Source organism: Stegodyphus dumicola, chromosome 2 (assembly GCF_044657685.1).
Source record: "Stegodyphus dumicola isolate Sdum_Otavi_A_Nest chromosome 2, ASM4465768v1".
Lineage (NCBI taxonomy): Eukaryota > Metazoa > Arthropoda > Arachnida > Araneae > Eresidae > Stegodyphus > Stegodyphus dumicola.
Window position 1 is genome coordinate 210,582,425 of NC_140769.1, and position 21,575 is coordinate 210,603,999.

The following is a 21,575-nucleotide window of genomic DNA, read 5'->3' on the forward strand; positions in this document are numbered from 1 at the left end:
AAGTAACTTTATTGCAGCAAAGAGAAAACTGAGTGAACTTTGAAAGAATTATGAGAAACTACTACAAGTGTTCCTGAATGTGATTGTATCAGGCCTCCCCTTCATTCCATGAGGTTTCTGTTGCAGAAAATAAAGAAGATGAAGAAGAGAGATGGCACAGTGAATGCTTGCATATGCTGAAATCCAGATGAGAATGGTCATTCCTGGAAATTGGTGATATTATTCTGCTAAAAGGTGACATTTTCCCAGCTACATGGCCATTAAAAAGAATAGTAGAGATATATCCAGCACAACATGGACTTGCTCTTGTAAGCTCAAGTTCTATTTCAAGCAAGTTAATTAAGAATCCACTTCTTCAGGACAGGTGTGATGGCTGTGTGCCACATGGGATCTGTGTTTTTACCCACATTTGCAGCATATTACAAGTGATGAAGATGGCTCATTACTGCCATGTCAAATAGCCACGTCATCATAGCAGTGCTGCTGTATTCTCCGGACTGATTTACACTTTCGGTCATGCAGTGCTGCTGACTGTCCATTTATTCCTCTTTACATTGTGTTAATAAATGTTCTTTTTTATTTTATAGCATTTTGTAACCTGGTTTATATTTCAAAAATTCTACATCCATCATAATTATTACATTCAGATACCAAAACATTGCAATAAACTCTCAAGATAATTGGTAAACTGGTGATTGGTAAACAGGATATGTAGATAATTGGATATCATTAGCTATCATGAATATTTATATATTCAGTGAAGAGATGTTGTTGAAAAGGTGAAACAAATTATGAATTCCTGTATTTCTTTTATGACAGCAGCAAAATAAATTTTTACATTTTTATTTAATTTAATTTTATAATTACATATTTCAAAATATCAACTATTTAATAGACAAATCTTTTCCTTTAATACATATTAAGCAGTTTAAAATGATTGTCGTCTCAGAATTTCATATTTATGCTTAATCTCATATTATTTTAATTGAAAAAAGAATTAAAAATTTGTTAAAAGACTATTCATTATTAAAGTCTCTCAACAATAAAATTCCAAAACTTGTCTCAAGACAGAACTAACAATATTTTATTCTACTAGATATGCAGTCCTCTGTCCATGAGGTTGCCTTTGATGTATTAAATTTTATTGTCATTTTGATTATTTAAAATTGTCATTAGTATTTCATGTACAAAGTAACATACGCATTGAAGCATAGTTCATTCCAATAAGTATCAATTTTTAAATGTTCAATTATATTCTGCCTATTTTCTATTCTTATTACTGAATTAATAATATTTATCCCTCCTTATTTAAGCCTTCTGCTCAAAATGTATAAATTTATGCAAATATGATACATTTTGGTATAATTAACATATGAAACCCAAAATATGTTCTATTTTTAGCAGCTTTATTATTAATTCTGACATTAAATGGCAAGTAATGTATTTCTACACAGTACATAACATATATTTCAGCGTATAACATGCACTTTTGCCAAAAATATGATTGAAATTTACGAGTGCATGTTATACGAGTGCACGACGGATATAAAAATAATAAATTAAAAATATGGAAAAAAATCGGCATACATAAGTTACATTTTTGTGTTTACTTATACTGTTTTAAAAGAAATGACATATCTCTTAAATTTAAAATCTTTTCATTATCGGATAGCATAAAATGTTCAACATGCTGGTATTCCGTTATATCCTCAGGCACATCATCGATTTCTGTTTTATCTTCACCGTCACTGCAAATCTGGTACATAAACAAACATCATTGTTGGTGAATCATTATCATTCACCAACACCAAACACCCTTGCTGCAGCACAATTTCCATTTTCTTTCACAAACTGAATGACTTTGCATTTAAAACTAGCAGTGTGTTTTTTGCAGGAACCATATTTACTACTAAAATTAACACAATATCAACTGTATTTCAACTAAAACCTTCGATGTTCACTTGAAAATCACAGCTTCACAGAAAGAGAAAACATCTGAAATCTAATTCCATGACTTCTTTCGTGTTGGAAGTGCATTCTTTCTCCAGATTATATCCACCTTCTCTCGAAACCCTACCACAGCATTCTTTTGGACATTTGCATTGAATCCATCCTCTTTGCAGGAATATTTACTCCCTCAAGCATTTAACCCACACACATATTGTTCCTCTTAAGACTTGTCAATGCAGTACATTATTGTTCGAATGGCGCGTTATACAGATATACAAACAAAAATTTAAAAATCTAGCGTAAAATTCTAGATGCACATTATACACTGGTGGGCGTCCCACGCCGAAAAATACGGTAATTAATATGCAGTAATCTTTGACTTAAATCAGCAACCATAGAGAGCAAATATTTTTTATTTATAATTTAGAAAAAGTCATTTTAAAAGTTTATTCATTTTGTTTACTTATTTATATTTTAACTATATAATTTTTCAGCGGACATTTAAATATTTTCAACAATATAAATTTCAAACATAGCTTTTTATTAGAAAAGGTGTTATTCCTGTGAAAGCCAGAAACAAAAACACATAATAACTAAAGTTATTAAATATATAACTGTTGATTTGCCTTGAGGGGTTGTAGGATGAAATATTCATATCAGAACATTTATTCATATATATTAGAACAGAACTGCATATCAGGTCTATGCATAGAAAAATAAGTTGTTCAAAAATGTCTGCTAAAATCATAGACTTATTTTCATTTTGCAAAATAAACAGTATCACTCACATTAAATATGGGGTGGGGGGAATACATTAAAAATCAAAATAAGAAGAAAAGACTAAAAATAAAAATCGTTTAAGGCTATCTGTACAATTTCCTGAGATTTTATACACAGAATATAAAAGCTTTCACTTATGAATCTGTGATTTTAGAACCTCTCCCTATCATAGAAATACTGATATAACTGCATGCTCTGTTATCTTCAACTATTATGAACTTCATATTCACATGTACTGTAAATAATTTTTAAGATTACTGAACAGTAAGGACAAAGCTAATCATAATAAAGTAACTTGCTATAGTACACAGACAGTAGCTCAGCAAAATGAAAATGATGAATGCAGAAAAAAAGTGTAGAAATTTAAAGTGGGGTAATTCTCATAAGCATAAATATAAAACACAATTTAAAAGCAGAAATTCTCAGAGTACTTTTCTTTCAAATAGTTCAAATATAGATCTAAAGTGAAAAAGTCGGATTTTTCATTCACTTCATTGCAACAGAGATATTAAGCTATCAATTTTTTAAAAAAATTACGTAAGAAGGGTTCGGAATGAATGCAACTATTATTTAATAATTAAAATCATTTAAGATTTAATTCTTAAATATCTCATGATTATTCATGCCTCACATGCTATGTGTAAGCCTGGGTAAATGATAACACATGTGAAAACTCAAGCCTAGTTTTGAGTATTTGGTGGAGAAATTAGAAAACTGCTTTAAATTAAATTTATTCTAAAACAAAAATCAACATTTTCTATTAGCAAGTGAATGGATGCAATCCTTCCATAAAATTATTTGTAAAGAAATTTTACAACTTACCAAAATAAATGTTTTAGAAATTTTATAAATTATTCTCCCTATATAAATTAAAAACTGTTGTTTTGAGTTTTATTTCAATAACACCTGCACAATGTTCAATTAAATTATTCCTTTTCCTTGCAAATTCAATTCACAGAATGCCTTTTCATTAGTTAAGCAAAAACGCACATTTTTAAATCTTTATTAAGGCTTATCATTTGTGCCCCAAAATGTTAAATAAAAACAATATGCACATGGAGAGGTAGAAATGATTTGTTTAAGACTAAACTAATAAATTATTCCCTTGAAATGATTTATCTGGTATCTCAGTAATATAGTTACACAATTAAAATATATATGAACTAAAAATTAATTCTCTACATCTTAATTCTCGTAATTAATAAACTTAATTCTCTTAATTCTCTAAGCTAAAGGGTATTTTTATGTTTCAGACATTCAAGTTTTAAAACTTTCAATCTAGTTCCTCATGAATATTAGACAAAATATTCGATAACAACATGCAAATAAATTATTTAAAAAGGACAGGATACAGTCCTTCTATAATTAATTTGTTTTTTCATCTAAATTTGTTTGACTTGTCCTTTTCTTGATACATGACACTGACATGATACATGATATTGACTGATGAAAAGGACTGCCTTCATGAAGAAATTTCCAATGCAAAATTGATCAAATTCACAGTACATATCTATGAAGGGAAAAAAGTGATTCCCCTCCTTTCTCACAATTATTTTTTTTTAATAAAATATCATTTTATGACTAGTTTTTCACAAAAACGTATTTTACAACAATTCTTTTACCTTAACTAACCATTTTAAAAAACTTGGATAAAATTATTTTGAAGCATTATTTTCCCCCCTCTCCTGTAGTGAAAATTGCATTTCATCAATTTTATTGTATGAATCGTGCTGATTAAAAAAAAAAAAAAAAAAAAAAACATGAAAGATGTTTAGGAACAAAGGAATTGAAGGAAGAAAATTACTTCATGTCTCCCTTTCACCAGGTGCATTATCCTCTGAAGAGAGTTTGATGCACATGCATACTACTCCTCAAAGATTAGCTTTGCCTCCTTACAAAATACTTATTTATAATTAAAATAATATATTTTTATTATTTAATATATAAAATAATATATATTTATTATTTAATATATTATTAATATTAAAATAATATACTGTTTTACAATTAAAAACTATATGCAGAATGTTTCAAAGCATAATTTGTTTAAAGCTAAACGTTAAGGCACGTAAGAATAAAAAATTATATTTTTCCTTAACACTTAGCTGTGAACTCTACAGATTTCACAGCTAAATGAAGTATTTCAGAATGAAAGACAACAGAAAAGTTTTAAAAAATTCCACATGGTCTTATATTTAAAGGAAAAAATTAACAAAAAAAGTGGATTTCTTTTATCCTGTGCTTTGATTTATCCTGCATAAAAATTCATGGGTTTTAACAAAAAACAATTAATTATAGGTTGAAACACTAATATTAAAATCCTCTTAGACTTCATTTTTTAGCCTAAGATCTTATTTAAAAAAAAAAAAAAAATTAAATACAAGACCTGAAATACTTCTTGAATGCTAAAAATTAGCCCAGCTTTAAAATGCAAAACTGTCATTTCCCATTTGAAATTTTCAGAGAAATGTAGTATTTAATACTATGTAAATTTAAGTTTCACAAATATATAATTACAACAAAAAATATCAAATATATTTCTTATGAAATATGAAATAGATGCAAAGTTTTTCTACGTAATTCTTAGGTAATACATGCATTTCCATAGTAACACAAGGTACCAGGGTTTGGTTTACATAATAACAGACAATTTTGCCAACCTCCTTAATTTTTTTTCCACAACATATAAAATTTATTTCTGAAGCAATATTTTGTTGTAATAATTTTCAGATATATAAAATAAAATGTTGAGGTAATAAATTTAATTCATATTAACAATTACTGAATATTAGTTATTAATGAGAAATTTTCAAGACAGAAGCAATTCTATGATTAGAAAAAAAAATAATAAATTGAGAAAAATGTTCCCACACTTCCTGCTTTTTTTTAATAAAACTCTTGGAAATATGAAAAAAACCTTTATTTTGTTAAATAATGTTTACAGATTTAGAAAATAAAAATATATTAATAACTTCTGAATTAATATTAGGAATTAACGTTTCTCAGTAACAGAGAAAATTATAATTAGAAATAATTTTTTTCCACAAGAAATGCTTCTTCTTTCTTTCTTTTTTTTTAAATAGCTGTCATTGTCATACCTACTGTTTAGTGCAAGATATCTTGCATTAAATATATTGAACAACATAAAGCAATTAATAAAATTCAGAATAAATCTAATAATAGCTCTTCGAAAACTGACTGTAATTGTCAAAAAGAATAAATTTTAAAATCTTAAAAATATGTCTTGTGACATACTTTTTTGCATCCATTTTTTTTTTCACAGAAAACAAAAAATTCAGATATCAAATTCAAAAATATCTTCTTTTAACAACTAATTAACATTAGATATTAATTGGAAAATTTCAAGGAGGAGGCAAAAAATATAAATGTAAGAAATATAAAGTATTGAAAAGATTTTTCTCCTTTTTCAAAATATTTGTAAAATAATGCTTCCAAATTAAGAAAATTAAACATTTCATGGCACAATTCTGAAATATTGAATTTTAGGAATTATTCATTCTGAATAATAATTCAATTCTCAATATTGAAATTACAAAGCATTATGTTGTTATTTAGTGCTTCTAATTTACACAGAAATGCCAAATGAAGTTGCACTTTTGAAAGCAGAAAAACATGATCAGATATAACAACAAATATCAATAACAAAGACAACATATATCTTGGAGTTTTTTTTTTTTTTTTTTTTTTGTGACAAATTTCATCTTTATCTCCCGATTTCTTAGTTTTCTAAATCAAAATAATTCTAAAAATAAAAGAATTATATATAATTTCATATAATATAAATTTTTAAAATGTTAAAAATAGAAAGTTATTTTAAATATGAATGTTCAGAGCATTAAATGTTTATCAACAGCAGAAAAAGTTAATAAAAATTTCAATATTTAAATTGAAAATTAATCAAGATAAATAAACTTTAAAAAATTGGTTATTTATTAAATACACAAAATTATTTGCCTTCTAAAACATGTTCATCTATTCACATTTCCTTTTTTTAATTCATTTACATAAATTTTCTGTACATGTTTAAACAATACAGATCACTGGGGAGTGATGAATTTGTCACAAACATCAGTTATTTAACACAATACAAAAAGATAATAGATGCAAAAACTCATTGCCATCATGTACCTGTATCAATAAGTATTAAACAAATACTATGGGAGCTCGAAATACATACAGTTTCTCCCACTTAAATACTACGGAATCTCGAAACACAGTTTCTCCTGCTTAAGTAATGTTAGAAATACATTGTGAGTATTTCTGTCAGCAGGAGCAAGGAAACATACATTTGAACAATGCAGACTGCAAGTCCTGAGTTAAATAACAAATAAGTGTTCTCTTTCATAATAAGTGTCCTTGCCTTTCAGGTAGTTAACCTAGAAAGGAACTGCTACGAAAACACACAGTGAACTTACAAACTTAGGCAAATCACAGCTGCAGTGATACTTCGCAGACATTCAGAGTGTTTCTTACGGAGTCTGGCAGTAAAATGTACCTGATTTGATTCCTCTGTTGGGGGGGGGTATGAAAAATCAATACAGATAGGCACTTCTTGCCTGTTTGCTCAGGAACTGTCCAGGCGAATCATTATTATGGAAATTGTCGACACCTTTACAGTTTTTTCTCGAAACAATTCGCCAAACATAAGTGAACACAATTTTACAGTCTCTAAAATTTTGCACAGAAAGTCCTAAATCGTGGAGGACCTTAAAACCGAAATTTTGGTCAAATTCCTTATTTTCAAATTGTTCGACAAAGTTTGCCTCGATTTTCGGGAGTCGTTTCGATAAAGTCCAAAACTCTAGGCTTTCAGTTGAAGCTGGAATTTTCCCAGCTATGGCTGTGATGGAAAGGACATTTTGTAAAAGTCACCAAATTTGTATGAGTTACATTTTATGCAGGTATTTTGCATCTCCTGGGAACTTGCAGGTACATGATAAGCAGTAAAGACATCCAGAATGGTTAGGACATCCAGTTTGCATATGCCCAAAGTGCTGACACCTGAAACAGCTGCTGGTTGTTTGCTTCCCTGATCTGTATTTTGCTTCTGGTGGAGTCAGAGTTTTCATCCACTGATTAAGCCACATACGACAACCTTAAGTGGAAGTTGTTCTTTTGCACCGAAAGGTACTGACAGCCCGTTTTCTGCTGTGCCAGTCATGGAACATTCAGGAACATTCTCCTAAACATTTACGATTTTGTAGAGTCTCACCTTCTTTGGGAACATATAAAGGTGACACTGCAGAGGAATGGGGGCATCGATATTATTTTTGCCGAAAACAGATTTCTTTCCACATGACTTGAGGTCGCAGGCACATTACGGGAAGCAGACAACATTTCTTTTCCACGGGAGGTGGGACGCTGTATCCAATAAATCCATCTGCCCTAGGCAACAAAAAGAGTTCATAGAAATGTTGAAAGCTCTCATGTCGGAATTGATGCAGTCAAGAAAGAATGCATGATGAAGGCAACAGATTTTACTGTGGTTAAGAAGTTCATTTTTGATTTACAAAAGATCTCTTTTGAAAAGAGAAGCTTTAAAATCATATCACGCAGTGTTGGCGCTCAATAACTCTCATCCAGTTTTCCAGACGATGTTGAAGTAGCAAATTCAGTCATAATTAGTAAACTGCTGGAGCTGGCAGTCCTGTGAGGTTGATGATTTCTAACATCAGAAAAAAAAAGTCAAAGAGAGACAAGAATTGGTGACTTAATTTTAATGCACCAGTAATATCTCTCATTTCTGGCTGAGCATAAAAGTTTTTTTTTTTTTTCTCCTTGCGGTCCAAACTTGTGTATTACAGCTCAGCTGATGAGTGTCTAATGCATATATGTGAGGGAATGAGCAGTGTGCCCTATTCAGTGCCCTCCCCCCACCTACTGGAGATGCATAAGCGAAAAAATGTTTTTCACAAATGGTAGCAAATTTATTCAAAAATATGAATAACATTTCAAGTGCATAGAGGATCATTTAAAAGCAAAATGCTTAGATTTTATCATCAAAATATAACATAAGATGAAACTGCAGAATTAAGCAGAATATACTGAGTTAATGTGTAAAACAAATACACAGAAATATAACCTAATATGATGAAAGTTATAACAGATTATGCCAGAATGGGTCAACATAGCCAAGAACTGTGTATAATTTATTCTAAATTACAAATGTTCAATAAAATGAGAAAAATGTATTAAAATACATAAAACAAAATATTTTTGCATGCAAATGTAGTTTGGCTCATCAATATATAAAGAAAAAACAATTAAAAAAATACTCAGTTCTAATAAAATAGAACTTTTATGGAAAGTTAGCATTTCTGATAAAATATTTTTAGTTGTAAGAGATACACAAAAAATAAAGATGGACATAATTATCTCAATAAAAAGTAAATTTGTTTTTTTATATAAATATAATACAAATGCATGTTAAAATTTCATTCAAAAATTGTATTTATGCATCTTCATAATACAATAATTTCGCTAATTATTTCAAACAATAAAATCTGTTAAATTCACAAATTTTTATAAAACAACCGATTTCCTTAAACAGTCATGTTTCAACTAAGTGCAGTCATGTTTTTATATTTTACAGAATTAGTACATACTGCACATAAAAATAAGAAAATGCACAAATTAAAGCATACAATTTTATTATTTCCACTCCTCATAATAAAATGACATTTTTTTTTTTCAACAAACATTGATATTATTAAATTGATTAAAATTTCCCCAGAAAAGATTTATACATTTCTATATATTGTGCCACGCAAATTTTCTTCCTCTAATAACCTAATAACTGACTTTTCATAAACTACTTTGCATCTATTTAATAATTTTTTAAAAACAAAAATATTTACTTAGAAATTATATGCATAAAGGAAAAGATTTTTACTAAAAAATTATTGTATAGATTTTCAATAGCCTTAACACAATAAACTTTTTCTTTAAAAAATTTTCTATGATGAATTGTATTTAAATATAGTGTCAAGAATTATAACAGTGTGCTTTGACAACTGTTTTAATGCACACACAAATTTAAAATGCCTAAAATGTTGAAATTATATAATTACAGTTTAAGCTTTACACAAAAGACATGCCAACATTTAAAATTTAAATTAATTAAGGATAAAAGGAGTAATTTATAAGTGACTGAATAGTATAAGAGGCTTTCGAATTAAAGTATTAGCTCAATACTCTGAGGTCAGCAAAACCATAGAGAAGGTAGTTTAATAATGTCATGAATAATATGAAATTTTTGTTCCACTTCATGTTTAAAAAAGTGAAATAAAATATTTGAAATAAAAATATATCATCAACCTTCATAAAATTTGTAATAAATTCTCAGATGAATACTTTACTGGAGTAAAACTCAGACAATCTTGCATATTACAGTCAAAAGTCGTTAATCCGGACTCGTCGGGACTTCAGCGATTCCGGATTATCGATTTTTCCGGATTATAGATCATCAGTTTAAATCTGGTAAAATGGCATGCAGAAATTATAAAATTAAAAATATGAAACCGTAATTTACGAAATAAAGAACAATTATGATCTAAAGGGTATCAAAATTTACAAAAAAAAAAAAAGCTTAATATTTATTTGTTTACTTTATTAAATATTTCTTTCAGTGTAAGTTGTTTAAGTTGCTTCGTTTTTTATGTGATAATACATTCTCTTTAATTCCATAAACAGACATAATTTCTTGTTCAGTTACAAAGTTCCGCTGTTCAAGTCCTATAATTGCTGTGTCGAGAATACCGACTAATTTGTCAATCGAAATTTTTTCGTTTTCAATAACCTCTGTCACTTTCTTCGCTATTGGAAGCGAATTATAATGACGAGGCATTTGATTTAAATCATATCAAAGCCGGAGTACATCGAGAGGAAATACAGTAAGCAATTATGAGCCAAATAAAATAAAAACATCTGCCCTTAAGATAAGGATAGTGTTGACAGATCAACTTCCAATTCATTGCGCTCCGCGGCGTTAAAGATAAACAAAGTTTAGGTAAACAAACGTTAAAGTTTAGATAAAAGAAGGATATGCCTTTATCCAAAGGATATGCCACGTTCCCCCCCCCCACACACACACACGCAGAGCAGCGTGAAATTGATAAACAGATTTCTGAATGGTTAGATAAACAAATCCTTTATCCATTTTTTGCAGCAATTCCACTTTTTGTTTAATGGACTCCGAAAGATACTTTCCCTTTGTATATCCTTTACATATTAGTAAATATATATCAGAAATTATGTTTGACATAATCGAAAGTTCAAGCTTACTTTTATAAAATTGCTCCAATTCGAAGATTAAGGAACAACGCAATCTGCAACATTAACTAAAATAGATAATTAGATAATTTTAGCTTAGCTTATCCCGTCCGTTATACATTAAACGCGCATTTGTAAACGTATTTTGGGCACGCGCACACGCAAATTCGCAGCCGTAAAGGTCTTACGCGCATGCGTCAACACGACGCATGCGCAGAAAGTTTGTAGCTTTGAGGTCCGGATTATAGATCATTCCGGATTACGGGTGTCCGAATTAACGACTTTTGACTGTACTATATTATATTAGCTTTTATAATATTAAAAAATTATATAAGAATGCAATTCATGCATAATAAATTACTTAACCCTTTGCGGCATGGTGGGTCAATATATGCCCCACCTAATTAATATTTATTTTCTCAGTTAGCAATTTCCGTTAGAAATTTTCTAATCTTTTAAAAATAATCTATTTTAGTTATTATTTTTCTCAGTAGATGTTACTACTATACCAGGGCTTAAGTTTATAAGCAAAAAATATTCAAAATAGGATCACAAGAGTGATATCCCTGTATCTCGCATTTTTCAATATTTTAAAAATTTTGGTATACAGTTTATGATATGTATGATACTTTTTAATATTCAAAAGTACTTTATTTTCAAAAATCTTAATTGTATTCAATATTTTATAACATTAATTTTGCAGTTGAAATAAGTGGGTTAAAATTTGTCCCACCACACACTTGAATTTCCGCTCAATAGATGGCAGCACTCACGATTATTTTTTTTCTTTTTTGCATCTACTTTTTTCGTGATTGCGCGCGCTTTTACATCCGTTGTATGCTCTGATGTGCTAAAATGTCTAGGAAAAAATTAACAACTCAGGAAGCTTTGGATCTTTTTGCTGAATTGCCATCTGATTGCGACTCAAATGCTTCAGATGTCAGTTTCTGATTCAGATGAAATTGAAATCCAGGAGAGAATAACTGAGGTTGAAGTTATTGCTGAAGAAGAAAGGGAAGTAGTCATAATTTGTTTCGCTTTTTAAAGACACAGATGCATCTATGCATGTGGCACTGTAAATATGAATCGGAAGTATCTACCCACAAATTTATGTCAAGAGGATATATAGACTTTTCAGTTAGCGATGATTCAATTTATTGCATAAAATGGAAGGATAAAAGATCCGTTTCTATCCTGTCTTGCCTGGAAAAGGCAACTGAAATGAAAGAAATTAATAGAAAGGAACGAGATGGAAAGACAAAAAAAAAAAAAAAAAAAAAAGTACTGTGCCCAAACAGCATTATTTCATACAATAAGAATATGGGATATGTCGACTGATTGATCAACTGAAAGGACTATATGAAATAGACCGCAAAAGCAAGAAATGGTGGCACATGATTTTTTTTTTTTTTTTTACTTTTTAGATGCGAGTATAGTAAACACATTTATTCAAGTTTGTTCGCGAACCTGATCATGATGTAAAAACAATGAAAGGTTTTCTTCTCTCAGTTACAGAAGGTCTAATGGCACTTGCAGGCAAGAAAGAGCTGAAAAGAAAACTGAAATCCCCAGTTCAAATAAAACTAAAAACCCGTTCGTACAACCAGAAAAGACACTAAAAAATGTAAGTAAAACGCCAAAGAGAACGAGCAGGAGGAGATGTGCATATTGCAGCATATCGAAAGAATAACGACGAACATTTTGCATGTGTGAAACATGTGAAGTGCCTCTATGCTTACAAAAGAATGAAATAACATGTTTTTCAAAGTTTCATGAAAGTGACTTTTTTTTCAATTTTAGTCACATATAAATGTTTTTGAATCAAGTGCCAATTTTAATATTTTATTTAGTATCATATGTACGAGTATCAAATTTTAATCTTAAAATAATATTCAAGAAAATATTTTCTTTTGTTCCGCAAAATTTTACAAGTCATGCATATATGCAATAAGTACAAAATGCATTTTAGTGTGTTTATTATGAATATTTTAGAATGCACGCTTTATTTTGTTTATTCATTCCACATATAATTTTTTTTCCCCGCTATACACCAATATGCTATAAGACATGTGCTAGTTGCATGGTGGGACAAATGGTATCCCACCTTCCACCGTAAAAAATAAAAGCGCAGAATTTTTTTCAAGCCTTAAAGGCACTTAAGTAAGTCCATCTGACTTATTCTAAGGCATTTTTTTAAAGATTAAAATATATTTTAAATATGCGTGTCGCAAAGGGTTAAACCAGACTTAAAAAATTTGACAGAAAGGTATTTTTTTATAAATTTTGTCAGTGTTTTAAAAGAAAGGCAAAGATTTCCTACACAGAATTAAAAGCGTTCTGTTGCAAAGAAATCAGAACTTAGTATTAGTTCTGGTGAATTGGGGGGGGGGGAGTTTAAACATAATTTTGTCTGTATTTTGAATGACAATAATTTTGTCTCGGTCTTTTAGATGGTTTAGTGAAGCATGTGAATCTGAAATTTATGAAAAACTGGTTACACAATTATAATATTTTATTACAAAAAATAATAGTAGGACTGGAAGGGAATTAACTTTTTTCCTTTCCTAGGTATGTAGTGTGAATATGATCTGATTTGCATAATATATTTAGCCACTGAGTGAATAAATTCCTACTAGTGCCAGACCTGGTCAAAAGACATGTTGCCATTCATACATTACTGCATTCATTGCACTGTTTTTTAAATGATTTGTTTATTTTCTTTACAACAACTATGTAATTCTGCAAAACTCAGGAATCATGCAAACATCATGCAAAAAAAAAAACAAAGAAAGTGGCCTAAAATGCTTGGTATAAGGATGAAGTAACTTCTTTTAGATATGTTGTGGTTTATCTTATTTGGAAAAGTCTAAAAAAATATCATACCAATTTAACCCCAGAACAGCCGAGAGATGGCAGCACATGATTACAGACCACAAAATTCTATCCCAAGATTCTCAAGGAGAGAGTCAGTCGTCGAACGCGCGCGATGGTGCACGTGTGTAGTTTGGAGGTGAAGATGAAATAAAAATTGTTAAGTTTGAAATGTTGAATCTAATTTGATCTTCCTAAATAATTATCATAGATTCTTAACAATGGTGACCCGGCCTTGCAGCAACCAAGCGTTATTGTTTTAAACTAATATTTGCACGGAAAAAAAAAAAAATTCTCTTTTTTTTTTACATATTACTTGGGACTTAGCCACGTGACTGGAAATGACTGAAGGAACAGCAATAATCGGAGCAGTAAAGATACCTGTGTACAACTTCGCCGATCCTTCACTATGGTTCACTATGTGCGAAGCAACATTTGAATTGGGAACACCGAAAGCGATATCGGAGTCTCGCACGAAGTATAATTACATTGTTTCGCACCTGCCCGCCGAAGCCGCATCAATTGTGAGAGATGTAATCAAAGCCCCCAACTCCACGGATCCTTACAATCACATTAAAACTGAGCTAATCAAGCGGTGCGGAGAATCGACGCATCAAGAAATGAAAAAACTCCTCGGCGGCAAACAGTTGGGATATCGCCGGCCAAGTGAACTCTTACGCATAATGCAACGACGCGCTGAGTCATACAGCATTTCCGATGAACTAATGCTAACTGTTTTTACAGCATATCCCGAGTTTCGTACAGGTCGATACTCGCAGCGAACACGCCTTTAACCTTGGATAAAGCTGCGGAAGTTGCGGATCGTGTCATCGATGTATCACCATCTCCTGTAGCGGTAAGTGCCACAAATATTTGTTCTGCTAATATTTCAGATTCCATTGAAGAACGTTTACTCGCAGAGATAAAAAAATTGCACGTAAGAATCGATAATATCTCGCGTGATCGTCGCCGCACTCGTAGTCAGAATAAATATCGCGGCTAAAGAGAACGCAGCCCCTCTCAAAATAAAAACAAGTTTGATACCTGTTGGTACCACCTTAAATTTGGTGAGAGAGCTATAAAGTGTACCCCGCCCTGTAAATTTTCAAAAAACGGCCCAGGCGAGGCATAGCGGCGACTACAGCCTTGCCCTCCAATTCTCGTCGCCTTTTTGTTAGAGATGCGCGCACAAATGTCAACTTCCTCATCGACACGGGTTCTGACGTATCTATAATTCCAGCAACAGCATTGCAAAGGCGAAATCGCATCCAAATGACCCTTTCAGCAGCAAACACTACACCAATTTCCGTCTACACTAGCCAAAATCTCTCCTTAGACTTAGGTTTAAGACGCATATTCAGATGGACCTTTCTTGTCGGCAGTGTTTCAACCCCTATTATTGGTGCAGATTTTTTGTATAATTTCAACTTGATGCCTAACCTCCACACAAAAAGATTAATCGACGGTAACACTAATCTTGGCTCTAAATGCAGTTTACGAGTTAGTGCAATACATTCAATAAAGACAGTGTCTGGCGACAGTATATACCATAAATTATTATTAAAATTTCCAGAAATCACAAAACCACCCCGTGCTGACCAAGAAATTAAGCACACAGTAGTGCATCACATCCAAACCACAGGACCTCCCGTCACTGCTAAAGCACGACGTCTTGCCCCAGACCGCCTACGAATCGCCAAAGAAGAATTCCAAAATATGATAGAATTAGGCCACATTCGTCCTTCAAAAAGTAACTACGCATCACCTTTGCATATGGTCCCTAAAAAGGACAGCACGGAATGGCGTCCTGTAGGAGATTACAGAGCCCTCAATGCACAAACAATAAAAGATAATTATAACATTCCTAATATCTTAGATTTTACTTCTGAACTACATGGCTGCAAAATTTTCTCGTACCTTGATTTAATTAAAGCCTATCATCAAATCCCTATACATCCTGATGATATCCACAAAAGTGCTATAATCACCCCCTTCGGCTTATTTGAAAGCTGTCGCATGCAATTTGGCCTATGTAACGCTGCAGCCACATTCCAAAGATTCATCGATGAAGTTACTCGAGATTTAAAATTTGTTTATGCATTCGTAGACGATATATTAGTAGCATCTAAATCTGAGGAAGAGCATATCTCGCATCTAAGAATACTTTTTGAAAGATTGCAAAATTATGGCCTTAGCCTTAAACCTTCTAAGTGTGTTTTTGGTGTTTCCTCAATAAATTTCTTAGGTGTCAAAGTATCTGAAGAAGGAACAGAACCCCTGAAAGATAGAGTAGACTGTATTTTGAATTTTCCTAAACCTACTACCATAATTCAATTAAGACGCTTCTTAGGTCTATTCAATTTCTATAGACGTTTCGTTCCTAGAGCAGCACACATATTAGCACCCTTAAATAAATTTTCAGAAGGTATCAAAAATAATAAAAAGAGCAGAAAACCTAAACAAAACGATCCCAAAGAAACACTTCAATGGTCTGAGGCTAGCGAACAGGCATTTACAGATGCCAAAAATTCACTAGCTACCGCAACTCTTCTTCGTCACCCAATTCCAGGAGCCAAACTTAGTGTTTGGGTTGATGCCAGTGACCTGGCAGTTGATGGTTCCTTGATGCAACTCAACACAACCAACTGGGAACCGATTGCATTCTTCTCTGTTAAGCTCACCAACAGTCAACAAAAATTCTCCACCTATGATCGAGAACTATTGGCCATTTACACTGCGGTGAAGAGATTCCGGCACATGCTCGAAGGTCGGAACTTTATCATTTTCACTGATCAAAAGCCTCTTATCTACGCCTTTAAGCAAAATTCAGAGAAGTGCAGTCCGCGCCAATGGCGTCGACTTGATTTCATTTCTCAGTTTAGCACTGACATTCGTCATACCAGTGGTGTTAATAATAGCGTTGCAGATGCATTATCCAGAATTGAGATAAACAACATCTCAAATTCCTGATTTCTTGATTTTGAAGCCTTTAGTCACGCTCAGAAAGCTGATGATTTACAAAATCTGCAAAACAGCAATCATTCACTAGAAATAAAGTCCATGCCCAGCCCAGTGTCAGCAACAGAACTCATCTGTGATGTATCAACCGGAATTCCAAGACCTATTGTGCCAGCATCTTTTCGTAAAATAGTGTTTGACCATTTTCAGAACCTCTCGCATCCAGGAACAACAGGATCTTGCAAATTAATTTCTGCTCGCTATGTTTGGCCCAATATGAAAAAGAATATTAAAGACTGGGTAAAAAGTTGTGATGCATGCCAGCGATCCAAAGTTCACAAACACACAAAAACACCTCTGGGTACATTTGCTACACCAGACGCACGATTTTCTCATCTGCATGTGGATTTAATCGGACCCTTGCCTCCTTCAGAGGGCAAAATGTACTGCCTCACCATCATCGACAGGTTCACCAGATGGCCTGAAGTGATACCCATCGCTGATATGACAGCAGCAACAGCATGCAGAGCCTTGTTCGAAGGATGGATATCCCGCTTTGGATGCCCATCTACCATCACCACAGATCAGGGTCGCCAGTTTGAGTCACCTCTGTTCAGTGAGCTCACACAAATTATGGGAACAAGAAGAATTCGTACTACAGCCTTTCATCCCCAAGCAAATGGCTTAGTAGAACGTTTTCACAGAGTCTTGAAAAATTCTTTAAAAGCCCATGAAAACCCAAGATGGACTGAATCATTACCAACAGTTCTCCTTGGCATTCGAGCTGCTGTTAAAACAGACATACAAGCATCAAGTGCTGATCTTGTGTATGGAACTTCACTAAGACTTCCAGCAGATTTATTTTCCCAAAGTGCCCAAAATACAACTCCATCTTATGAGTATGTGCAGAAACTCCAGGCACAAATGCAGCAGTTAAAGCCATTTCCCAACCAAAATCACCAAACAAGAATCTTTGTGCACCCAGAATTGCAAAAGTGTACACATGTTTTCCTTCGTGTGGACAAAATAACACCACCGCTCACTCAACCATATACAGGTCCCCACAAAGTCATAAGTCGAAGCGACAAAGTTATAAAAATATCCATAAATGTCAGGCAAAGCAATGTTTCCCTAGACAGAGTGAAACCTGCATTCATATATAATGATGAAATACAACAAATTCCTCACGAGCATGAACCTAAAGTCCCAGGAAATACTACTGGAAACTCTGTCAACAATTCCAAAACCACAAAATCTGGATGAATTGTGAAATTTAGCAAGAGACTCATCACAGAAATTGGTTAACTTGATCATAATTACTCTTGAGTTACTCGATTTTCAATGTTCATCATATCACAATTATTCTCTACAAATTTCAGAACTGAAAAACCTTTATTTTCATTTATTCATGTCAATTAGATTTAACCTGTATTACTTTATTTTGTTTTCTACTTTTATTTAATTTCATGTATGTAAGTGATTTCAGCAACTGACACAACCCAGCATCCCAATTCCCTTTTGTTTATGCTATGTATGTGTAAATACTGTCGTTCTTTCACTTCGCTTGTTCACTGGGGGGATACTCTTGTTGTGGTTTATCTTATTTGAAAAAGTCTAAAAAAATATCATACCAATTTAACCCCAGAACAGCTGAGAGATGGCAGCATATAATTACAGACCACAAAATTCTATCCCAAGATTCTCAAGGAGAGAGTCAGTCGTCGAACGCGCGCGATGGTGCACGTGTGTAGTTTGGAGGTGAAGATGAAATAAAAATTGTTAGGTTTGAAATGTTGAATCTAATTTGATCTTCCTAAATAATTATCATAGATTCTTAACAGATATTTCACTTGTCACACAGAAAAAGAAAACTCAAAATAATTTTCAATTTTTTTCTTAAAATTATCCATTTGCCTTATAAAATAAATATTTAATTAAACTAAATTTTAAAATTTACATTTCCATGTGCATATTATGAAGATTATTATTATTTTATATATACATACTGTATATATAAAATATGTAGACCCAGATTTAGACTAAGCCTCATATACATTTACTTCTCCCCCCCCCCATTTCTTCTTTCTTGGTCTTGGTTCAATCCACAGTAAAACTGGCATAAATTTTTTTTTATGCCAGTTTTACTGCATCCTTTCCTTTAAAAGTACATCCTTTCCTCGAGTTTCTAACGACGTTTTGTTCCTAATGACCATTTCCTTGTTGCCCTAAAAATATGCTTATTTTGCTAAATGGTTTATCCAGTTCTAACTGTTTGCATGTATCATATAATAACAGAGCTGTGACAGACACATATACTAGTGTTAAAATATTTTGTTCTTGATGTGAAATGCCATTCATGTTACAATACTGAGGATAATAATAAAATTTACATGTCTTTTTTTTATTATATGCTTGCCTACCTACTGAATTTAATTTTATATTATCATTTTTATTTTTCAAAATTGTATTTTAGAACGCCCCTCTCATTCTTTAACTTCATTTTTCTTTACTTTGAAATTCTTCATTTGAGACATATACAATTTCCTCCAATTTTAGTACAAAATCGAGGGGAAAAAAAAAGTACCTGGAAAATCTCAGTAACGATGGTGAGGTCCAAATTAAGTTAGAAATTAAGCAATTCATTTCACAGCTGCATTTTCAGCAGTGAAATTTCTTTTAAGGGTAAAAAATGTTACAACTATTAGGTGTTTTGTTAGAAAAATTCTGTGTTTTAATAAATAAATGCATTATTTTCTTGACGAAAAGGAATTTCTAATAATGCTTTGTATCCATATTGTTAATTACTGGACATGCATTTGTTTTTTTATTTAATTCAGTTGGGGAAATATTCAACCACATTTTTCTGTATATCTTGCATAGAGATTGCTCATATTTAGGGTTTTCATAGATGCTAACTCTACTGGTTTTCAATCACGTTACAAAAATCTCCAGTTTTTGAGATTTCATTGTTGACAGCTGTGGATTTTCTTCAGATGAAAAATAGACATTTTTATGACTTTATTGTTTATCAATTATTTTTGTATGCTTTTGTAATTTTTTTATTATTAAAATATTTTCCCTTTTACAAAGTTCTAAACTTTTTCTTTTTTCAGATTCACCTCACCGATGATATCGGAACAACATTATTGATGTTTGTTGTATTCAGATCTGCCTTTCGACGAAATAAATTCAGGTAGTGAAAAATATTCATATGCAGATTTATTTACGCTCTTCATAGAACGGGGATGTGACGTTAATGCCACTAGGTTGGGTAGTACTGTTCTTCACTTGGCAGTTATCGAAAAACAAGAAATTTTAGTGCGAAAATTGCTCATTTCTGGAGCTGAAATCGAGAGGCGTGATGAGTATGGTTTTACCCCATTGTTCTATGCATGTAGAAGAGGTAGCCAGAGATTTGTGGATTTACTTATAATTGCTGGTGCTAAATTATGCACACAGAATTGGAGAAATAATTTGATAATCTCTGGAAATGAAGAAAGCATTAAGATGCTTATATATATAAATGATAAATCCAAGCAGTGTCATACGCTGGAAAACTTGTGTTACATTAGTATCAGGAAAAGACTTCAGAATGTAGAAAGAGATGCCTTTCAACTGGGTTTACCTCCATTATTAATAAGACGCTTACAACTCAAAGACTGTTCTAATTATGTAGGATGATTATTCTAATTATGTATGATGTACTGAGTTGTAAAGTTTAATAAAGGGTAAAATATTGCTAAGTATGCATTTTCCTTTTTTGAGGGGGCTGAAATAACACTTCTTTTATTATTTTACATTCTTACAATATTTGCTGTCATAATTTATAAAAGTTGCGCTATATCTATAGTATAAACAAGCAAGAAGAAAGGTGTGCATATATCATATGTTAACAACAAAACAATGCACAAATGGAAAAGTTTGTAACCCAATAAAAGCACTTTTGTTATAAATAACTCCAAGCAAGAAATAACATTTGCATGGAAGGAAAGCTTTTTTAGAATTATATTTAAATTATCTGCGACAATAAAAGCATGATCAAGTTTTCTTGCCAATTAACAGAACCAGTCCAGTCCTCCTGTATACAGATTTGGGAGATATTTTAAAATTTTATTGCCTTTTAGTCCACTTTCACATTACTTTGATTACCATTAAAAATTAACATGAGTCCGGCCTCTGAAAATTTACATCTTATTCAAAAATTACAAATCTTTGGATAAGATTACAATCACAGATACAAATCTTGTTCAAAGAGTTGAAGTTATATATTTAATTATTTATATGACTTATCGTTATTATCGTTGCTAGAATATTTTATTTTGATAATTATATTTTACTTTTATTGGAGCTGGAATAATGATTGCAGTTTGTGTTTTCCAGCAGTTAATTAATTAAACTAAAAAAGTATTGCTTCTTATCATCTTTCGTTTTTTAATATAACCGTTACATGAAATTAATTCAGTTTCAGAATCCTTACTTCTTCAGAAATATTTGCAAGAAATTTCTGAAACAAAGTATACAAATGATTTCAAATGCTAAAAACTGAAAAATTCGAATAACTAGATAAATAATTATAAAATAATACAGCAAACAATTTTTAATGCCTAATCTTTTATACCTAATTCATTTTTAAAGCATCAACAGTCCAAATCTTCTCAATTTTACTCACAAGATAAATATGTATTACTATTATTTTGGCGTGTGTTTTGGGGTTTGGCTGTATT

General features: G+C 31.7%; 1 protein-coding gene and 1 long non-coding RNA gene across 15 annotated transcripts in view; one reads left to right on the forward strand and one right to left on the reverse strand.

The window, feature by feature from the left end:
* Nucleotides 1-21,575, reverse strand: part of LOC146998813 (uncharacterized) — a 940,238-nt gene that overhangs the window by 684,211 nt on the left and 234,452 nt on the right. Inside the window, exon 4 of one of the 14 annotated variants that reach the window (XR_015039730.1) lies at nucleotides 1,644-1,756. The exons of the other annotated variants lie outside the window; for them this stretch is intronic. The gene's annotated coding sequence lies outside the window, so the exon portion shown is untranslated. Of the gene's footprint in view, nucleotides 1-1,643; nucleotides 1,757-21,575 lie in introns of those variants that run through there. 14 annotated transcript variants of the gene reach the window in all.
* Nucleotides 14,593-20,594, forward strand: LOC118204801 (uncharacterized). The gene is made up of 2 exons (XR_015039741.1): nucleotides 14,593-14,749; nucleotides 19,965-20,594. It is a non-coding gene; the product is annotated as an uncharacterized LOC118204801 (long non-coding RNA).